Source organism: Schistocerca gregaria, chromosome 5 (genome assembly GCF_023897955.1).
Source record: "Schistocerca gregaria isolate iqSchGreg1 chromosome 5, iqSchGreg1.2, whole genome shotgun sequence".
Taxonomy (NCBI): domain Eukaryota; kingdom Metazoa; phylum Arthropoda; class Insecta; order Orthoptera; family Acrididae; genus Schistocerca; species Schistocerca gregaria.
Genome location: NC_064924.1, coordinates 401,610,985 through 401,633,740, shown reverse-complemented (window position 1 = coordinate 401,633,740; position 22,756 = coordinate 401,610,985).

The following is a 22,756-nucleotide window of genomic DNA, read 5'->3' as shown; positions in this document are numbered from 1 at the left end:
CGTTCTTCTTCTTCGTTCTGGCGCTTGTGGTTACGCCAGAACACGTAAAAACCTTGTTAGGTGAAAAAGAAGCCTCATTACTTTTCTAACACGCCTCATATCCTAAGAGAGTATTCTGTTTACAGCGGGACCAGTCTCCTACATACAAGTGAGCGATGATGGAGAGGTTTGCAGAACAGAATGAGACTTCTCGATTGGATTCTTTCTTCACCAGTGCTGAACCCTAACGAAAACGAATGGACAGAGACAAAGCGGGCCGTGCGACAAAACTGGCCTAACCCAATACCAAGAACTCGTGTTTACATTTTGAACGCCAGTCTGGTTGCCTGGGAGAAGGTGACAGAAAATGAGCGATTTATTACCCACCTCAGAGACTCCCTTCGTCGCAGATTGCACATAGTCATTGACTTTGAAAACCTGTGAAAGGTAGGCCTATATTAAATGTTGAAGAAGCCACTCGCTGAGCCCTTTCGAGAATCGAAAATATATTAATAAGGACCGTGAAACGTTCATTCCAATAATTTCATGCTCTACAGATTAAACAAATTGATAGAGCAACATAATAAAATTGCACTGAGGCAGATACGAAGCAAACGTCGCTGGACAGTTGCCCACGAAACCTTCGGGTATGCCACTGAGCAACGAATATACCGGGCGATCAAAAAGTCAATATAAATTTGAAAACTGAATAAATCACGGAATAATGTAGATAGAGAGGTACAAATTGACACACATGCTTGGAATGACATGGGGTTTTATTAGAACCAAAAAAATACAAAAGTTCAAAAAATGTCCGAAAGATGGCGCTTCATCTGATCAGAATAGTAATAATTAGCATAACAAAGTAAGACAAAGCAAAGATGATTGGCGTCGGATGTTGTCTTTAAGCATCCCTAGAGATATCGGTTGATCACGATACACTTGCGACTTCAGGTAACCCCAAAGCCAATAATCGCACGGACTGAGGTCTGGGGACCTGGGAGGCCAAGCATGACGAAAGTGGCGGCTGAGCACACGATCATCATCAAACGACGCACGCAAGGGATCTTTCACGCGTCTAGCAATATGGGGTGGAGCGCCATCCTGCATAAACATCGTACGTTTCAGCAGGTGTTTACCAGCCAGGCTGGGGATGATGCGATTCTGTAACATGTCGGCGTACTTCTCTCACGTCAAGGTAGCAGTTACAAAGCCACAATCACGCATTTCCTCGAAGAAAAAAGGGCCCGGTAACGGTAGATGTGGTACATCCAACCAATACCGTGACCTTCTCGCCGTGCAATGGAGTTTCCACGACAGTTCTAGGATTTTCGGTAGCCCAAATTGCAGTTGTGGACGTTGACAGACCCTCGAAGCGTGAAATGAGTTCGTCGGTCCACAACACGTTACTCAACCAATGGTCATCTTTCGCTATCTTTTGAAACGCCCACACCGCAAATGTCCTCCGCTGCACTAAATCGACAGGTAACAGTTCATAATGCCAATGGATTTTGTACGGATAGCATCGGAGGATACGCCTCAGTGCCAACCAAACAGTAGTGTATGGAATGCCGGTGCGACGTGCGACTGCACGAGCGCTTACTTCCCCGTGCATAGACGGACACGCTACAGTCTCCATTTCTTCCTGAAGTGTCTCAGCAGCATTACGCCTTATGCTCGGTCGGCCACTACGGGGTCTATCGTCTAAACAACCGGTGGCTTCGAAATCATTCTCGCCACAGCTGCATTTGTCAACGGACGGGTAACGTTCGAATCCCCTTTCTATGGCGATAGGATCGTAACGCTGAACTAGCACTTTCCCCATTCTGATAATACAGCTTCACTAAAAGCGCGTTTTCAGGTAACGTCAACATGCTGCGACTGCTGGCGCATCTGCTTCTCTCACTCATTGCAGCTCCATTTATACACGATTGCCGTGCGCAGCCACTGACATTTTGCTGTCCAGTTCTATCTGTCGGACATTTTGTGAACTTTTTTTTGTTCTAATAAAACTCCATGTCATTCCAAGCATGTGTGTCAATTTTTACCTCTCTATCTACATTATTCCGTGGTTTATTAAGCTTTCAAGTTTATACTGACTTTTTGATCACCCGGTATTACACTGCAGCTACGGTAATTCTTATCGCTCTTGACTCCACATAAAGAAATGAATTTCCTTTCCATGTCTGCAGTGCTGCGAATGAGGCGACGCAGTTTTCTTGCTCGTTCTTAGACGGCGCTTCCTCATGCCAAGTCTAAATAAATTGTTAATTCTTGTACTACATTCACAAGTTACAAGTGATCTTTGCGTTTACGACAAATTGGTTCCCTGTAATGTGGGTGGCTCAAGCGTAACAAGGTGGATAATTCAAATTTCAGCCACTGCCTTTTTTTTGTGCTGCCTAGTGTACATTGTCTCACACAACCGTCAACTGACGACACTAAACTCGGAGGGTTTAACTGAACTGCGGTGGTACCGCTGCCTTCGTAGATCAAATATGTTGTAAGGAATGCTGCAATTCATCTACATTGAGTTGAATTCCTGCTCCCTAATGACTGTCAATAGTTTGCTCGTTCTTAATTTGCCAACTATTAACTCTGTGGTTGCAGGACAGAATGTTACTTCTTTCGAACTGGGTGACAGCACACTGACACCACACACTCTGTCACCAAGAATAAAAAAAAATCTGTCTGTCAGCGAGTCTTTTGTTCACTTGTCTGTACAGAATTTACATAAGATTTGTGTTGGAAAATTACATGAAATCCGGTACAATATGTATTACGTACATTATATTGATTTTAAGTGCTATGATAGCTAATATGAACGGATCTGGAGTAATGGTTCGTAAGGAACAACGGCTACGTCAATTGAAACATTACAGCTCCAGGAATGAGGCCCACGATCTGCAGATTATCTCCTAACAATGATTTAGTGTACTACTTTATAGATTTGTTCCGTCGTATAGAACAGCTGTGGTATATCTTTTATCAGCGCAGCGTTGCAGGGTACAGAAGGCTTCACCGGTGTAATAAAAAAAGGATTTGGAGATTGTTTACGAGTTGATATAAAACGAGGCGGAATATTTGGCTTTTACGTCCCATCGGTAGCAGAGTTATTAGAATAGCTCATACGGATAGGGGTGAGACAGGAAGTAGGACGTGACCTCTTTAAGGGGCCGTGTTCGCAAACGTCTGATGCAGTTTGGGGAAGTCATTCAGCAAAGTTCGATAATTATGACTTCTCGAATACGAAACCAGCCTGTTAGTCACTGTACTCTTCGATTAATGGTAACTGAAATTCTGCGCCATGAACTCATATACCGCAATAATATAAGATACAAACGCAAAAGCTCTTCTGGCAAGGGAAGGAAGCTTCATTCGTAGTAAATATGAAATCATGATCTACATAAGAGTTTACGAGTGTTGCTATTGCATAAAGAGGCTACAAGCCCCAAGCCTTGAGAATTTTGGAAGGAGTCTGATGCTGGACTATAGCTGACTCTGTCTTCACCTTGGTGCAACGCTTCTCCGATTTATGATTCTATCTGCCTTCGTTTACTATTGAGGACTTTTCTTAAAAGGTGTTACTGTACAGTCCTTCCGGAATAATGATTAATCCAATACGGGTTAGTACTTACTTTCAAACTCCTTATACAACTAAAGAAAAATATTCAGAGAAGAGAAAGCGTTCAATAGTAATGTATTGTTAAGTGTGTGAGTGTTGTGACTACCGCAAACGATTTTCTTAAGGTCGGAAGGAGAATCCCAGTCGATATTTGACTGCTAGGAGTAACAAAAACATTAAGAAAACTAGTGAAATTGTGCAGAAGACTAACATTTTAAGCACTTGTGCCATCACAGACATTGAACGGAGATACTTCCAGAATAGTTTCTCATGATGAATTTTCCCCAGAAACCTCAGAAAAAAAACTAAAGGGAAAACATGCTCTAATGTCCCAGAATATTTTTTTTAGTCATGCATTCCGAATTTCGAAGCGTGCCCGAAGGGACATCGTATCGTAATTCGGAATAACACTGGCACGGTAATATCCTATTCCCTAACGTCGGATATTGAGGAAGAAAGAACAGCCATTCATCCACAGATATTCAGACACGTCACTGAAATTGTTCCCAGTGGAACTGAAGTCATCATGAAGGCAAAGGGCGAATATATCCCATATTAATGTCCATTAATAGATGTCGGGATATTTTTTTCAGTTGCGTTTCCAACGATGTACAGACAGAAAAGGGAGAAAGTGGAGAACGAGGTAGTTTATAATAAACCACTTTTCTCACACCAGTATCGTTTTTAGTTGCCACACCTTGCCAACTTTCTGTTTCTTGGCGACTGCTTTAAAATTCTTGTGATTTTATCACCGGCACATGACACACAATGAAAATCGACATTACAGCTACTGATTCAGTCAGATCTCATCAGAGTAGCCGTACAGTGAAAGGCAGACCATGCTGTTATTTGTGGGTTTGATATACAAAGCTTGTTTCTTTACTTTTTAGTAACACTTTTCTAATATTCAGCCCTTTGACGTGTATTATTCTTGTTTCCTCATTTACATATAGAATAATAGTTTTTTATAACCTCAATCTTTAAACAACGTCTTTTGACCGACACATTTAGCTCGTTGTCATTTATTTCGATTTGATAGTTACATCTGTGAACCGCTAGTGCCAACATGGTATCCGACAGGGAAAAGCGGTGACACTGCTCGACGGGAAAAGTGGCCAAGATGTTTACCCCAACAAGAGTTAATTAGTTACATATATCACGCATAATATTACATATGAGACTGGCTTGTAAATGCTTTTATACACAAAGACTAGGCGATCATGACTTTGAGCATCTTTCATACTCCACATAGCAATAATTTAGGACTGATATGTTGCAAAATTATACCTTTACCTTTCACAAACTAAGCTTACGACAAAACATCATTATATCCTCGATCGTTTACGCAAGAAGAACTGAAATGTCCGACTGGACTCGAAAACAAAGTGGAGACAATCATTCATTCCATTCTCCTGGGTTCATTTCATTAGACTTCGGTAGCTTTTATACGGTGGTCACCCTGTCGTATCCGTTCCCATTCTACCATGATAGCGCATGTCAGTTCTTAGAGAGGATGTGGTGGAACAGAAGCAGCATGAACACATCAATCAAGCGCGTCCCACATGTGCACGATGGGGTTTAGGTCGGGAGTCACCGCCCACAATTCGATTACTTCACTGTCCAGGCTACACAAGATATCCCTGCTGACACGCGCTACATAGACCTGGCATTTGAAGGATTTCTGGGCCACCACAGTATGCAGCATGCACCACATGGTCCAACGAAATCTGTTCAGTTTATTACGTGGCGGTACCATGGACAACGATAAGATCCGTATGTCTGTCGTCATTGATCCCTCCCCAGATGGAACCTTGGAAATCTGTCGATTTCTTGGACAAAATGTGCGAGGTACCACTTACCTCACGTCTCCACACACGCCACGGCCTTCACTTTGCGGCAGAGGATGTCTGGACTCGTCTGCGAACAACACGTTTCGCCAATGACGAATTTGTCAGTTGACATGAGAACAGTAGAACTGAAGGCGGGGACAGGACGTCGTGTCAAGCGAGTAGTCGAAGAGGACGTGTGGGTCGTAAGATCGTTTACTATAACTAGTTCATTACTGTATGATCGAACACAGCGGCTTCAGTGGCCCTTCAAAGATCGTCTTGCAGTGCCCTATCGGTATCCGTGCTAGGCTACAACGCAGACATGGCTGGATATTGGTCTTCACGTGGGGCTATAATGCGTCGATGACTTTGTCCAACTCGACTTGTGCACTAGCTTGACTGCCTGTAGCGTGTCCGTAATCTGTGGATGATAGATGGAGAGACATTGGCATCTGCTGCAACACGATGGGAAGTCCATCTTTTTTGGATCAAGCACACCGCACTCAGCCCCTGCAACTTGTATTTTATTAAGATCTACATCTACATGGATACTCTGCAACTCGTATTTAAGTTCCTGCAAAGGATTCATCGAACCACTTTCACAAATCTCTATTCTTCCAATCTCGTATAGCGCGCGGGAAGAACGTAAGAGCTCTGATTTCCCTTATTTTATGATGATCATTTCTCCCTGTGTATGTCGGCGTCAACAAAATATTTTCGCATTCGCAGGAGAAAGTTGGTGACTGGAATTTCGTGAGAAGATTCCGCCTCAACGAAAACAGCCTTTGTTTTAATGATGTCCACCCCAAATACCGTATCACTTCAGTGACACTCTCTCCCGTATTTTGAGATCATACAGAACGTGCTGCCCTTCTTTGAACTTTTTCGATGTACTCCGTCAATCCTATCTGGTAAGGATCGCAAACCGTGCAGTAGTATTCTAAAAGAGAACGGACAAGCGTAGTGTAGGCAGTATCATTAGCTGATCTGTTACATTTTCTAAGTGTCCTGCCAATAAAACGCAGTCTTTGGTTAGCCTCCCGAAAACATTTTCTACGTTTTCCTTCCAATTTAAGTTGTTCCTAATTGTAATTTCTAGGTATTTAGTTGAATTTACGGCCTTTAGATTGGACTGATTTATCGTGTAACCGAAGTTTAATCGATTCCTTGTAGCACTCATGTGGATGACCTCAAGCCTTTCGTTATTTAGTTTCAAAATGGTTCAAATGGCTTTGAGCACTATGAGACCTAACATCTGAGGTCATATGTCCCCTAGAACTTAGAACTACTTAAACCTAACTAACCTAAGGACATCACACACATCCATGCTGAGGCAGGATTCTAACCTGCGACCGTAGCAGTCGCGCGGTTCCGGACTGAAGCGCCTAGAACCGCTCGGCCACACTGGTGACTATGTAAGCGCTTATAAAATGTATATAGTTTATACAGGATGATTCAGCTATCCCTCCTTGTCGGTTTTATGCACCTTAAAATAACACGCGGCAAGAATTTCATATTATCTCGTTCGCTGTGCACAAACTATTAGTCCTACAGAAAAAAATGAACAGGGCATTGTAGGAAATGTAATGTCGTTAAATTTTGTACTGGGATACGTTTTCGACAGAGGTCACGGTTTTGGAATTATTCAAGAAAAACGTACGAAAGTGACCCACAAACTCGTTTCTTTTAATAATTTGAAAACGGTGGCGTCCAGCGGAAACGTATCCCAGTATAACATTTAGCTACACTACATTTCCTACAGACAGGTCTTGTTTATTTTTTCTGTAGGACTAGTAATTTTCAGTCGTTAGCGAGAGAATATGAAAATCTCATGCGTGATTTTTGAAGGCGTTGCAGGTTGCATTAAAACCATAGATAGGGACAACAGACTCACCCTGCGTATATTAAGATCTTATACACTTGAAAATATTTGCTGATACTTTATAAAAAGTAGTTTCAAAATATCTAAGTGGCAAACCTGTATTAGCAACCATGGTTTGGTGAAAACTCAATTTCCCTTAGAGTGACCGGTTTAACTCAACTTCCCATATTGATTTATGAGCTACTGGACCAGCATATTTCTCTCATGGCTTGATAGGACGGTGTAGGTAGTACGTTCATGATCGGGTCATGAGAGCAGCAAGGATGGAATTCAGGTACTACATTGATGAAGGTATTTATTTTTATTTAATTGGCTGTCGACTGCGAATCAGTGGGAACTACGACCGTTCGTAGCTTACACGTCCCGCTCAGGTGTCTGAGATGAGGTGTGGTTTCCTTTTCTTTGTTTTGAAGCATTTAACATCGCAACCGATGGGCAAATGATCGAAAACAACTGGCGCAATTGACGACGATCAATGGAAACCAGGACGGCGGGAATTTATAACCGCCCGTTTCTGCTGGATGGTAATTCTGCAGTATCTTCCTCTTGATGGCAAGTGGCTGCCAAACAGGAGCATAGCGTTTCCTAAATTTTGTGTTCCGGCCTCGGTTGCTTTGGTGTTCTGCCGCATCAGATTCGCGCTTTGACAGGCGTGTGTTAATAGCTCATCCCGTCGCAGCAATGCAAACCGTCTCACAACTGCTAGCATTTCATAGTGATTGAACATAGCTTCGGGCTCCTTTCCAGACTCCATCTCAATGCGAACATCAATACGTCGCACGTATCCTAAAAATGTATATGCATTTAAAAAAAAAAATTGGTAAGTAAATATGCTATTTTGGTTGGAAACGGGCTTACATTAAAGGAAATATTTACGTGAAGAAGTACTTTTCTGGAAATTTTTAGCGAACTACCAATCCATTCGAGAACAATTTTCTGTGCACACTTTAAAGATATAAGAAATCTCAGTTTATTGGCGGGTATTCGTTGCTTACTGGATAGTCGGTTTGTTGTAATAATGGCGGGTGAACATCGTTGCCGTTTCCCCTGTGGTGAAACGTATGAACAAGACGAAAGAAAAGTTCCGCTTTTGCCTTTCTCAGGGCACACTTTTTCTTTATTTTCGAAGTCATATGGAATAACAGCGATCTTGAATCTTAATTTAACACAATCAGTCTAGATCGCGTAAGGTGTTTATTCTTCTAGTAATCGGTTTCAGAACAGATAAAACGCTAGACATGCCCTCATATGGCTAGAGGTAGAAACACATAAGGCCCCCAGGAATATTGACGAACGTGATTAGTTTGGTGTCCAGGTTTAATGGTATGGGCAGGCATAATGTATAGTAGTGATTCTGGTCTCCAAATATTTGAACACGGTCCATTTACTGGTGCGTCTTTTCGGGGGTGCTTTCGCCCCTGACTTCATTTGTATGGATGACAATGCGCGACCAAATCGAACAGCGCAAGTGGAGGCACTTTTGGAACGAGAGGATGGTCGGCGAATGGATTGATCTGCCCGTTTCCCCGACACATAAACCATCGAACACGTGTGGGGCGCTTGTGGCAGAGGTATTGCAGCACCTCCAACGCACCAACGACTATGTACCAGTTGTGAACTGCGGTTGTGGAGGAATGGGACGCCCTACGAGAAGAACTCCTTATCAACCTCGTACCCAGCATTAGAACGCACTGCAGAGCATGTGCTGCCGTCTGTCGTGATCACACACCCTGTTAAGAACCACGTCCCACCTTTTTTAATATCCAAGGGACCGTCATAAATCGCGATGACTTCACTATAGTTATTGTTTTGCAATAAAATTGTCTTCTCATTGCGCATTTGTTTGAGTTGCCTTCTGTACCATTCTGTGCCAGTTCTTCTTACGCATGGTCCAGGTTTCATCGAGCTACTAGGTAATGTATGTTACCTGGCAGTGACTTTCATTCTTAAGTTTTGAGTACCCCCGCCACGGTTACTGTCTGTGCGTTCCGTCTAATCTCAGGGACTACTGTACAGATTTCGATATACGTTCATGCTCATAAATTAAGGATAACTGCAGAGTGTGGTGCCACACAATATGGCATTACACAAAACTGGCGCTAATAGCATAGGCACATAGGGAACACACACGAGACAGACCTGTAAGTCCACGGTATTGGTGATAAGTTGAGAAAAACGTCCGGAAACATATATGCTACGAAACGTCACTGTTTCCTGCTCATGTACCCCGACATAAATATGGGATATGATCACCATGCACACATACACAAGCCGCACAACGGGTTGGCACACTCTGGATCAGGTGGTCGAGCAGCTGCTGGGGTATAGCCTCCCACTCTTGCACCAGTGCCTTTCGGAGCTCCTGAAGTGTCCTAGGAGTTTGAAGACATGCAACAATACGTCGACCGAGAGCATCTCAGACGTGCTCGATGGGGAACAGCCAAGCCACTCCATTCGCCTGATATCTTCTGTTTCAAGGTATTCCTCCACGATGGCTGTTCGGTGGGGCTGTGCGTTATCATCCATGAGGATGAAGGTGGGACCCACTGCACCCGTGAAAAGGCGGACATACTGGTTCAAAATGACGTCCCGATACACCTGACCTGGTACAGTTTCTTTGTCAAAGACATGCAGGGGTGTTCGTGTACCAATCATAATCCCATCCCACACCATCAAACCACGACCTCCATACAGGTCCCTCTCAATGACATTAAGGGGTTGGTATCTGGTTCCTGGTTCACGCCAGATGAAACCCCGGCGAGAATCAGTGTTCAGACTATACCTGGTCCGTGAACATAATCTAGGACCACTGCTTCAATGACCATGTACTGTGCTCTTGACACCAGGCTTTACGGGCTCTCCGGTGACCAGAGGTCAGTGGACTGCACCTTGCAGGTCTCCGGGCGAATACGCCACGTCTGTTCAGTCGTCTGTAGACTGTGTGTCTGGAGACAACTGTTCCACTGGCTGTAGTAAGGTCCCGAGCAAGGCTACCTGCAGTACTCCGTGGGCGTCTGCGGGCACTGACGGTGAGATATCGGTCTTCTTGTGGTGTTGTACACTGTGGACGCTCGTACTGTAGCGCCTGGACACGTTTCGTGTCTGCTGGAATCCTTGCCATAATCGTGAGATCACACTTTGTGGCACACGGAGGGCCCGTGCTACGACCTGCTGTGTTTGACCAGCCTCCAGTCGCCCTAGTATTCTACCCCTCATAACGTCTTCAATACGTGTTCTTTGAGCCATTTTCAACATACAGTCACAATTATCACATCTGAAAACGTCTCCACACTTACTCGCTACACCGTACTCTGACAAGCACCAACACACCTTTGCGTATGTGGACTGCTGCCAGCGCCAATGTGCGACGACCGCAGGTCAAATGCACCACATGGTCATACCCTGAGGTGATTTAAACCCACAAACCGCCCACCAGAGCGTTGTTTCACCAAGTATAAGCATTATCGTTAATTTATGAGCATGAGTGTAGTTTTCAATAATAGATAGATTGATTCACAAGGAACATTTGGGGGATTATACTCAATTTATTAACATTACGTGCAATTCGGCTAAATTATCGTGATTTAAAGTCACCTGCTGCTGTGAAGACGATGCCATTGCCATCTAGCGGCGAATGGCAGGCACACGAGGCCGCAGCGACAGATTGCCGCAAGCAACTGCTACGACCCGTCCAGCCCGAGCTAGCGCCAACTCCCTTAACGACTTTAGATACAGGACTATCAGATTCTAAACTGTTAAGGACAGAATAATTTGGTATAGGTTTGTTGTCTGAGTGGTGTGACGGAAGGCCTTCTTTTCTCCCTTTGCTTTTCCTTTCTCTCCATATACTTCCGTTTCTGTTCGAGAGCATTCTTCATCGGCGAGGAGGGGAAGATTTCTGATGTCTTGGTCCTCTGCTTTCTTCTATCAACTTGTATCGAAACAGGAGCTATCCTAGTATTACTTCTAACATAAATTTCCGTGATGTACAAAAACTCTGCTAATCAAGTAACCGAATTTTCAAATTAATGCAAAATTTAACTCAAAAAACATATTGAAAGTAGAGGAAACCTAATACGTTTGCTAATGAAATGAGCGTAGGATCTCCAGTATATAATCTTGGTATAAGGAAAAACATAATATTTTGACTGTTCCTAGAGTTCATTGAATATTATACTCACTCAGACTAAAACGTTTACTACTGTTCACCAAATGAGTACGCATAGTGTCACAGTGGCCATTGAATATCACATTATGATGGATTCTGGTGTGTAAGTAAATGTCGTCCAACACGCATCTATCAGATTCAAAGTTTTCATGCCATATAACTTCTTCTTGGATGAAAATTCATCTAATGTGCCTGATTGGTCAGAGCCAACTAGCTTAATGGCGGACGCGCACATTTTACTTGCACATGGCGTTAAACAACGCGTTATTCGACTTGAGCATGAATAAACGTGAAAAAGAAAGGCATAACTCACACAAACACTGCAAACACACATTAATTGTTGTAAAATGTGGAGGAAACATAAAATAAAAATTTGCATTACAGCGGACTCTACAGGAAAACGCTACAAGAATGAAGACTATTTCAAAAGATAAGATATTCACAAAACATAACACTTTCTCAGTTTCACCCTTTTATATTACTTAGAGAATGAATTAAAAGAGCCTGAGATGTAAGATAAGTCAGATACGTAACAACCGTGAGAAGTCGTAAATGTTTTCAGCAAAAAAGGTACATTTATTCATAACCATTTTTGAAAGAAATTTGTGAGAGATGAGCTTTTAACAGTCTTAATGTCCGCCGAAGAAACACTTAGCCGTGGGAAATGGCGTGTGTTCATTTCACGTTGGCGGCCCGTAAATCGTATTAGTGTGAATCTTGTTACGCTGAAATTGTAATCTTGAAAACAGATGCAGTAGGAAGTGAGATGCCTACAGTCTTCTGGTAGTATCTGTAGAAGGCGATGTAGATCAAATGTGCTCCACCTAGAAAAACGTGATCCGACGTTACGGCGTATATTAAACTTTTCTCGCAACTATTCGAAGGTTATTACTTCATTAGGTATTAGTTTATGGTGGGAAGCACTTCAGTACTATTATATTACACAGTCCGACTTGCAAAGGGCAAGTGCTTCACGTGGTAAATACAGCACTCCACTCACCAAACTTCATAGGTTCCAAATTATTACTGTGTGAAATATTAGTCCATGGCACGAAGCATATTTGAAGCTCACAGTCTACGCTGTACATTGAATGATGTAAACCTGTCTCGTCACTGTACCGGTTTTATGTTCTGATACAGTAGTTTATAACGAAAATCACTTTAATCTACACGTCCATAGAGTTCACAATCCACGCTACACAATGAAAAACGTTTACTTAGCAAACGCATTACTTCAGTGAACACACATGATAATTCTCATGTTTACTTTGTGAGATAATAGTCCACGACAGAATGAACATGAATATATTAATTTTTAACTTCGCAGTCTGCAGTTTTGTTGATGCTCACCTATTAAGGCACTATACGTTCTGTTCAACTGCTCTTCCTATTCCTTTACCATCACTGAGAGCATTAAAGTGTCATCGGCAAATATTAAAGATTTTATTTCTTATCCTTGAATTTTAATTCCATTTCCAAAATTCTCCTCGTTTTCCTTCACTGCTTGTTGAAATTTGAGAAATTCTGAAAATAAAAGATACTTGCAATGAGCTGTCAAAAGTCATGGGATACCTCCTAATATCACGTCGGACCTTTTTCTGTCCTGTGTAGTTCAGCAACTTGACATGCCATTCACTCAAGAAGTCGTTGGAAGTCCCCAGCAGAAATATTGAGCCATGCTGCCCCTATAGCCGTCCATAATTGTGAATATGTTTCCAGTGCAGGATTTTGTGCAGGAACTGACCTCTCGATTATGTCCCATATATGAGTTCGATGGGATTTGCGTCGGGCGGTCTGGATGGCCGAATCATTTACACAAATGGTCCAAAAAGTTCTTCAAACCAATCGCCAACAATTGTGGCACGATGACATGGCGCATTGTCGTCCATAAAAATTTCATCGTTGTTTGGGAACATGAAGTCCATAGATGGCTGAAATTAGTATCGAAGTAACTGAACATAAGCATTTCCACTGAGCGGTTCAGTTGGACTAGAAGACCTAGTCCGCTCCATGAAACACAGCAGACACGATTGTGGAGCAGTGACCAGCTTGCAAACTGCGTTGTCGACAACGTGGGATATGGCTTCGTGGGCTCTGCGCCATACTCGAACTCTATCAACTGAAATCGGAACTCATCTGACCAGGCAACGGTTTACCAGTCGTCGAGAATCCAGCCAACATGGCCACGAGCCCAGGGCAATCGCTGCAGGCGATGTCCTGCTGGTAGCAAAGGCACGCGCATTAGTCGTCTGTAGACGTAGCCCATTAACGCAGAATTTTGCCGCGCTGTCCTAAGGGATATGTTCGTCGTACGTCGCACATTGATTTTTGTGCTTATTCCACAAAGTGTTGCTTGTCTCTTAGCACTGACAGCTTTACGCAAACGCAGGTGCTCTCGGTCGTTAAGTGAAGGCCGTCAGCCACTGCGTTGTCCTTGGTGAGAGGTAATGCCTGAGATTTGGTATTCTCGGCACACTCTTGACACTGTGGATCTCGGATTATTGAATTCCCTAAAGATTTCCGAAATGGGATGCCCCACGCCTCTAGCTCCAACTGCCATTCCGCGTTCAAACTCTGTTAGTTCCCGTCGTGTGGCCATGATCACGTCCGATACCTTTTCATATAAGTCACATCAGGACACAAGACAGCTCTTTCAACACCCTGCCCATTTATACTTCGTGTACGTCATAACACCGCCAGCCACACTGAAGTGCCAAAGAAAGAGGTGTAGGAATGCGTATTGAAATACAGAGATATGCAAACAGACAGAATACGGCGCTGTGGTCGGCAACGCCTATACAGGGTGTTACAAAAAGGTACGACCAAACTTTCAGGAAACATTCCTCACACACAAAGAAAGAAAATATGTTATGTGGACATGTGTCCGGAAACGCTTACTTTCCATGTTAGAGCTCATTTTATTACTTATCTTCAAATCACATAAATCATGGAATGGAAGCACACAGCAACGGAACGTACCAGCGTGACTTCAAACACTTTGCTACAGGAAATGTTCAAAATGTCCTCAGTTAGCGAGGATACATGGATCCACCCCCGTCCCATAGAATCCCTGATGCGCTGATGCAGCCCTGGAGAATGGCGTATAGTATCACAGCCGTCCACAATACGAGCACGAAAAGTCTCTACATTTGGAACCGGGGTTGCGTAGACAAGAGCTTTCAAATGCCCCCATAAATGAAAGTCAAGAGGGTTGAGGTCAGGAGATCGTGGAGGCCAAGGAATTTGTCCGCCTCTACCAATCCATCGGTCACCGAATCTGTTGTTGAGAAGCGTACGAACACTTTGTCTGAAATGTGCAGGAGCTCCATCGTGCATGAACCACATGTTGTGTCGTACTTGTAGGTGGAAGAACATGCGGCCCAATCAAGACATCTCCAACAATGCCTGCCCAAACGGTCACAGAAAATCTGCGTTGATGACGTGATAGCACAATTGCGTGTGGATTCTCGTCAGCCCACACATGTTGATTGTGAAAATTTACAATTTGATCACGTTGGAATAAAGGCTCATCCGTAAAGAGAACATTTGCACTGAAATGAGGATTGACACATTGTTGGATGAACCATTCGCAGAAGTGTACCCGTGGAGGCCAATCAACTGCTGATAGTGCCTGCACACGCTGTACATGGTACGAAAACAACTGGTTCTCCCATAGCACTCTCCATACAGTGACGTGGTCAACGTTACCTCGTACAGCAGCAACTTCTCTGACGCTGACATTAGGGTTATCGTCAACTGCACGAAGAACTGGCTCGTTCATTGCAGATGTCCTCGTCGTTCTAGGTCTTCCCCAGTCGCGAGTCATAGGCTGGAATGTTCCGTGCTCCCTAAGACGCCGATCAATTGCTTCGAACGTCTTCCTGTCGGGACACCTTCGTTCTGGAAATCTGCCTCGATACAAACGTACCGCGCCACGGCTATTGCCCCGTGCTAATCCATACATCAAATGGGCATCTGCCAACTCCGCATTTGTAAACATTGCACTGACTGCAAAACCACGTTCGTGATGAACACTAACCTGTTGATGCTACGTACTGATGTGCTTGATGCTAGTACTGCAGAGCAATGAGTCGCATGTCAACACAAGCACCGAAGTCAACATTACCTTCCTTCAATTGTGCCAACTGGCTGTGAATCGAGGACGTACAGTACATACTGACAAAGTTAAAATGAGCTCTAATATGGAAATTAAGCGTTTCCGGACCAATGTACACATAACATCTGTTCTTTATTTGTGTGTGACGAATGTTTCCTGAAAGTTTGGCCGAACCTTTTTGTAACACCCTGTATAAGAGAAGTGTCTGCCGCAGTTACTAGATCGGTACTACTGCAACAATGGCAGGTTATCAAGATGTGAGTGCGTTTGAATGTGGTGTTATAGCTGCCGCCCGAGCGATGGAACACAGCATCTCCGAGGTAGCGATGAAGTGGGGATTTTCCCGTACAATCATTTCACGAATCTACCGTGAATATCAGAAATCTGGTAAAACATGAAACCTCCGACATCGCTGCGGCCGGAAAAATACCCTGAAAGAACGGGACCAACGACGACTGAAGAGAATTATTAAACGTAACAGAAGTGCTATACTTCCGAAAACTGCTGTAGATTTCAGTTCTAGGTGATCAAAAAATGTCAGCCTGCGGACCATTCAACGAAACATTATCGATATGGGCTTTCGAAGCCGAAGGCCCACTCGTGTACCCTTGATGACTCCACGACACAAAGCTTTACGCCAGACCTGAGCCCGTCATCACCAACGTTGGACTGCACATGGCTGGAAACATGTTGCCTGGTCGCTCGAGTCTCGTTTCAGATTGTATCGAGCGGATGGACGTGTATGGAAATAACCTCATGGGTCCATGGACCCTGAATGTCAGGAAGCGGCTGTTCAAGCTGGCGGAGACTCTGTAATGGTGTGGGATGTGTGCTATAGGAGTGAAATTGGATCCCAGATGCGTCAAGATACGACTCTGACAGGTGACACGTACGTAAGAATCCTGTCTGATCAGCTGCATCCATTCATGTTAGTTGTTTATTCAAACGGACTTGGGCTATTCCAGCAGGACAATGCGACGACCCAAACGTCGTGAATGGCTACAGAGTGGCTCCAGGAACATTCTTCTCAGTTTAAACACTTCCGCTCGCCACCAAACTTCCTTATTGAGCATGTGGGACGCCTTGCAAACTGCTGTTCAGAAGAGATCTCCATCTCCTCGAACTCTTACGGATTTGTTGTTAGCCCTGCAATATTCGTGGTGTCAGTTTCCTCCAGCACTACTTCAGGCATTAGTCGAGGCCATGCCACGTCTTGTTGCGGCACATCTGCTTGGTCGATGGTCCCTGCACGATATTAGGCAGGCGTACCAGTTCCTATGGTTCTTGACTGTATACAGGGTGAACAGTACTTAAACCGACAAACTCGGGAGGGAGTAGGGGACATCAAAACAAATATTTTTCCGTAATGTCATTTTTATCCTACGAGGAGTACACTCCAGGATATTGAAATAAGAACACCGTGAATTCATTGTCCCAGGAAGGGGAAACTTTATTGACACATTCCTGGGGTCAGATACATCACATGATCACACTGACAGAACCACAGGCACATAGACACAGGCAACAGAGCATGCACAATGTCGGCACTAGTACAGTGTATATCCACCTTTCGCACCAATGCAGGCTGCTATTCTCCCATGGAGACGATCGTAGAGATGCTGGATGTAGTCCTGTGGAACGGCTTGCCATGCCATTTCCACCTGGCGCCTCAGTTGGACCAGCGTTCGTGCTGGACGTGCAGACCGCGTGAGACGACGCTTCATCCAGTCCCAAACATGCTCAATGGGGGACAGATCCGGAGATCTTGCTGGCCAGGGTAGTTGACTTACACCTTCTAGAGCACGTTGGGTGGCACGGGATACATGCGGACGTGCATTGTCCTGTTGGAACAGCAAGTTCCCTTGCCGGTCTAGGAATGGTAGAACGATGGGTTCGATGACGGTTTGGATGTACCGTGCACTATTCAGTGTCCCCTCGACGATCACCAGACGTGTACGGCCAGTGTAGGAGATCGCTCCTCACACCATGATGCCGGGTGTTGGCCCTGTGTGCCTCGGTCGTATGCAGTCTTGATTGTGGCGCTCACCTGCACGGCGCCAAACACGCATACGACCAGCATTGGCACCAAGGCAGAAGCGACTCTCATCGCTGAAGACGACACGTCTCCATTCGTCCCTCCATTCACGCCTGTCGCGACACCACTGGAGGCGGGCTGCACGATATTGGGGCGTGAGCGGAAGACGGCCTAACGGTGTGCGGGACCGTAGCTCAGCTTCATGGAGACGGTTGCGAATGGTCCTCGCCGATACCCCAGGAGCAACAGTGTCCCTAATTTGCTGGGAAGGGGCGGTGCGGTCCCCTACGGCACTGCGTAGAATCCTACGGTCTTGGTGTGCATCCGTGCGTCGCTGCGGTCTGGTCCCAGGTCGACGGGCACGTGCACTTTCCGCCGACCACTGGCGACGACATCGATGTACTGTGGAGACCTCACGCCCCACGTGTTGAGCAATTCGGCGGTACGTCCACCCGGCCTCCCGCATGCCCACTATACGCTCTCGCTCAAAGTCCGTCAACTGCACATACGGTTCACGTCCACGCTGTCGCGGCATGCTACCAGTGTTAAAGACTGCGATGGAGCTCCGTATGCCACGGCAAACTGGCTGACACTGACGGCGGCGGTGCACAAATGCTGCGCAGCTAGCGCCATTCGATGGCCAACACCGCGGTTCCTGGTGTGTCCGCTGTGCCGTGCGTGTGATCATTGCTTGAACAGCCCTCTCGCAGTGTCCGGAGCAAGTATGGCGGGTCTGACACACCGGTATGAATGTGTTCTTTGTTCCATTTCCAGGAGTGTATTTAAACCGGTGGAGGCCGTATTACGCTCTTCAGTTTTTAGAGGCCTTATTACGATCTTCAGTTGTTAGAGGGCGTATTACGCTCTTCAGTTGTAGGCAATCGCTGTCCACCAGTGTAGTAGTGCATTGTCTCAGTTTACTAATGGAGCGATACACCTGAAGTGAGTACACTGATATGGTTGGTGCGTACTACGTAGCGCACCACAACGGACGAGCTGCAGAGCGGGTTTATCAACAACAATATCCTAATCGCCATATCCCGCAACATGCGACCTTTGCTGCTGTGTACCAACGTCTGCTCGAGACCGGGTAATTTAGCAGATTACCTGGAGAGGGACGCAGTCGCACTGTAAGAACGCTGCAATTTGAGGAAACTGTCTTGCAGCTTGTGGAGCGGGATCCTTCAATCAGCACTCGTGCAATTGCACGTAACATGGGGACGAATCAACGAATGTAAGAACAGCCGTTCGGGAGCAAGTGTTACGTCCATTTCACTTACAGCGTGTCCACAACCTGGAACCAGTTAGCTATCCACCCAGAGCACAGTTTTCGCAGTGGTTCCTGGAACACCGTGAAATGCATCCTACATTTCCTTCCTCTGTGTTGTTTGCCGATGAAGCAACGTTCGGGCGTGATGGAGTCTTCAACATGCACAATTCGCATGTTTGGAGTGAGGATAACCCACATGCCACAGTTACTAGCTCTCATCAGGTGCGGTTCTTCGTTAATGTGTGGGTCGGTGTTGTTGGGGACTGTTTAACTGGGCCGTGTCTGCTACCTAGGCCATTAAATGGCAGGCACTATTACAATTTTCTCGCCAGATCATTGCCAGAATTGCTGGAAAACGTCCCGCTCCCTTCAAGACAACGCATGTGGTTCCAACATGACAGGGCGCCGGCACATTTCAGTCGTCGTGTGCGTCGATTCCTGGACCGACGGTTCCCAGAAACGTGGACTGGCAAAGGTGGTCCTGTACCATGGCCTGCTCGATCTCCAGAGATGTCCCCTCTGGACTTTAATTAATTTGTCGTGAGGGAAATCGTCCTCTACCGGTTTAAATACTCCCCATAGGAAAAATGTCATTAGGGAGTTTGTCGGTTTAAATAGTTTTCACTCCGTATACGTGTTTATCGCTATCCTATGAGTTTCGTCATCTCAGTGTACTTCAGTGAAACGAATTTTGATAAATGATAGTGCATAGGATGAACGTGAACAAATTATTGCCGGCCGCGGTGGTCTCGCGGTTCTAGGCGCGCAGTCCGGAGCCGTGCGACTGCTACGGTCACAGGTTCGAATCCTGCCTCGGGCATGGATGTGTGTGATGTCCTTAGGTTAGTTAGGTTTAAGTAGTTCTAAGTTCTAGGGGACTAATGACCACAGCAGTTGAGTCCCATAGTGCTCAGAGCCATTTGAACAAATTATTCGTGCTGTAGTTACGGATTCCGCGGGAGGGTAAATGAAGATTAATCGTGGCGTTAGGGTGGGTATCTGCCAGTCGTGATTCAGGTACCGCCTCTGGCGGACTGCCCAGCAGGAGGGTGTGGTGGGCGAGGCTGGTGTGGGGTGGCCGGGTGGCCGGGTGCTCACCTCTGCCGGCTGTTGCTGCGCGCGTAAACGCCTGCGGCCGGCTCTGCAAATAAACACGGCCGCGCCGCGCCCGGCCGCTGTGGCGCTCTGCCCTGTCAGCCGGCACTCACGCGGCTGCGTCAGCCGTGCAGCTCCGAACCGTCCACACACTTCTCCACGTAGGCCGAGTCGGCTTCAGCTATTGGCTTTGCCATACTGTTGACTAGCATTATTTTTCGAAATATACTGAAACGTCTCTGTCGAGTCTTTTCATACATGTTTGCCTCATATGATTCAGTTTCGTCTCATTTGATCCACTGCGTAGTTGCGATTTTGCTTATTAACTCTCCCAGAAAGACTGAGCAGTGGAACCAACGTAAAATGCAAGCAAACGGTGCCTTGCAATAGTATTTCGATGTATTGTATTCTAATTTTATGTTCTACGTGAAATCATGAGCCATATTTATCATGCCCCTCCGTTATGTTACGTTATGAGTGGTTGAATGTGAGTGAATGGGTGTTTTACGTATCTTTTCGGGATTATTTTGTGGAGGAAGCTAGTTGGTTGTCGTCTGCTGGGAGCAGAAGATGGATGAGTGCCTGTCGTTTGGTAGGGTTCACAGGCTCACCAGCTTTGAATTGCTTACCTGAGAAAAGAGGTTCATCCCTTTTGTCCCGAGATTTGTGTGTTTGTCAGATTGGTGGCGGAAACGATCCGTCTGGTCGCTTCCGTCTCAGGCAGGGGGTTGCTAGGAGCTTTATGCAGAATAGGACTCCTCGCCAGGCTGTTGGTGAGTACGGTTCGCAGCTCCTAAGTAAGGGTTCTATTACTAATGACAAAGTAGAAGGTAGTGTTAATCGTGATTTTCCTATGTTAAATTCGTTGGGATATTTAAGTCATTCAGCCTAACTGTAACCTTACGAATTTCTGCTCGGACTGTGGTACAATTGGTTAATAATAGGTCATGATCGTGTTTAAAAATAGTTGTGGAGGAAATTGGCTTTGTTCCTTTGGGACATCGTCGTGTGGAGCATCCACCATTGAACATGATTAGGAACATCAAGTGAACTTATATCTCGTGCCAATGTGAGACTAATTGTGTGTTTTGCGTGAGTGGTTTTATTTTTTCCTATTTTTTGTGGTTTCTTGCTCATAATATGTGCTTGTGTTGGTATTGCACTATGGGTTTGGTAAACTATGTACGTTTCCGCTTCCTACTGCATACCGATAGGTTTTTCCAGTGCTAATTTAATCTGTTTTGTGCGGGATAAATTCGTTGAAACAACGGATTTTCGTGAATTAAGGCGAACTTTTGTAATGGTTTAATTCTTAACGGATCACGTGTACCTTGAATCATCGGAAAGTTCCTGCCATGGTGATTTAGTTTTCCGTTGTAGTGACAAATTCATTTTATAGTCGTTCCCTAACAAAAGAATCTCTTCTTGTATTTGTGCTTTCCACTTACATTCTGCATTGAAACCATAAATGTGTGACCCAATTCACCACGTGGTGAACTGCGTTCTTTGCACGTGGGCGCACGGCTTCTCATTTCATGTACTTACGCTGACCAAATCTTGCTACGGAAATAAACCTCTTTGCAAATTAGTGAATGTTTGTAAAAGTGGTCGGTTATTCCTGTGATCTTTCTCTGCCGTCTGAATCTAGGTTAAATGATTGAGACGATGTTTCCCCTTCCTCACATTTTCTATTAACCATAACAGTTAAATTGTACAATATAATTTCACTTACCGAAAATATATTAATGTACTTCATGTTCAGGCACCAGCTAAGCGTACCCATACGATGTGCACGCTATTTCAAAAAATCTTTATTAACGAATAAATATGCCGTAAAGGATAATACTGTGTATCCTGCTACTTCATTTGTTTCCATTTAATTCCAAATTTGAATTAATTCCAGTTCAGTCATTCTTGTATGTTAGGAAGGGCTTGGGCTGGTGGCGACCCTGTAAATTTTATTGTAAAAAAATTGTCTTTTGATGGTAGCTTAACCGCAAATATTTGCCAAGTGTGGATGCAATTCGGTACTTAATATGGTTCGATTCAGTCCATTACCATCGATAAGGTTACGACGTGTAGCTTACACCTACAAATAGAAATAGCTCCCACCGTAGACCAGCGAACTAGCGGTTTACATAAGTAGCTTACAATACACTGCTGAAAAAGATAGTACACCTGCAAAGATGACGTGGATTTTGACCCGATGAGGGCATATTTCACTTGGGGTAGTAGATGTATTGATAATGGTTTCAACGTCATCGACCAACACATTGCATAGTGGCATACAGAATACTGGACTCGTATCAGGAGGACGACGGTTCAAACGGCCGTTCGAGTATCCTGATTTAGGTTTTCAGTGATTTCCCAAAATCGCTTCAGGAAACGCCGGGTTGGTTTCTGTGTAAGGGAACAACCGACTTCCTTTCCTAATCCGTTCGGACGGATGACCTTCCTGTTTGGTGCCCTCCCCTCAGTAAACCAGCCAACCCTAGGGGCACAGCTATCAGAGCGCCAGTTCTGTATATATTTTAGTAGGGAATGCTCGCAGCCAGATCACTCAGTGTGGTGTAAACGTGTGAAGCAAAGAAGCAGCCAAGCTACAGAGATGCACACGTACTCACAACCAAATGATCGTGTTTGAAGAGGGTCAAATTGTGTCCTTCCGAGTGGCGAGATGGTCCTTTTGGAGACCTGCCACACAACTTGTCATGTGCTGCCTCAGTTGTGCAACGATGCTGGTATCAGTGGCCACG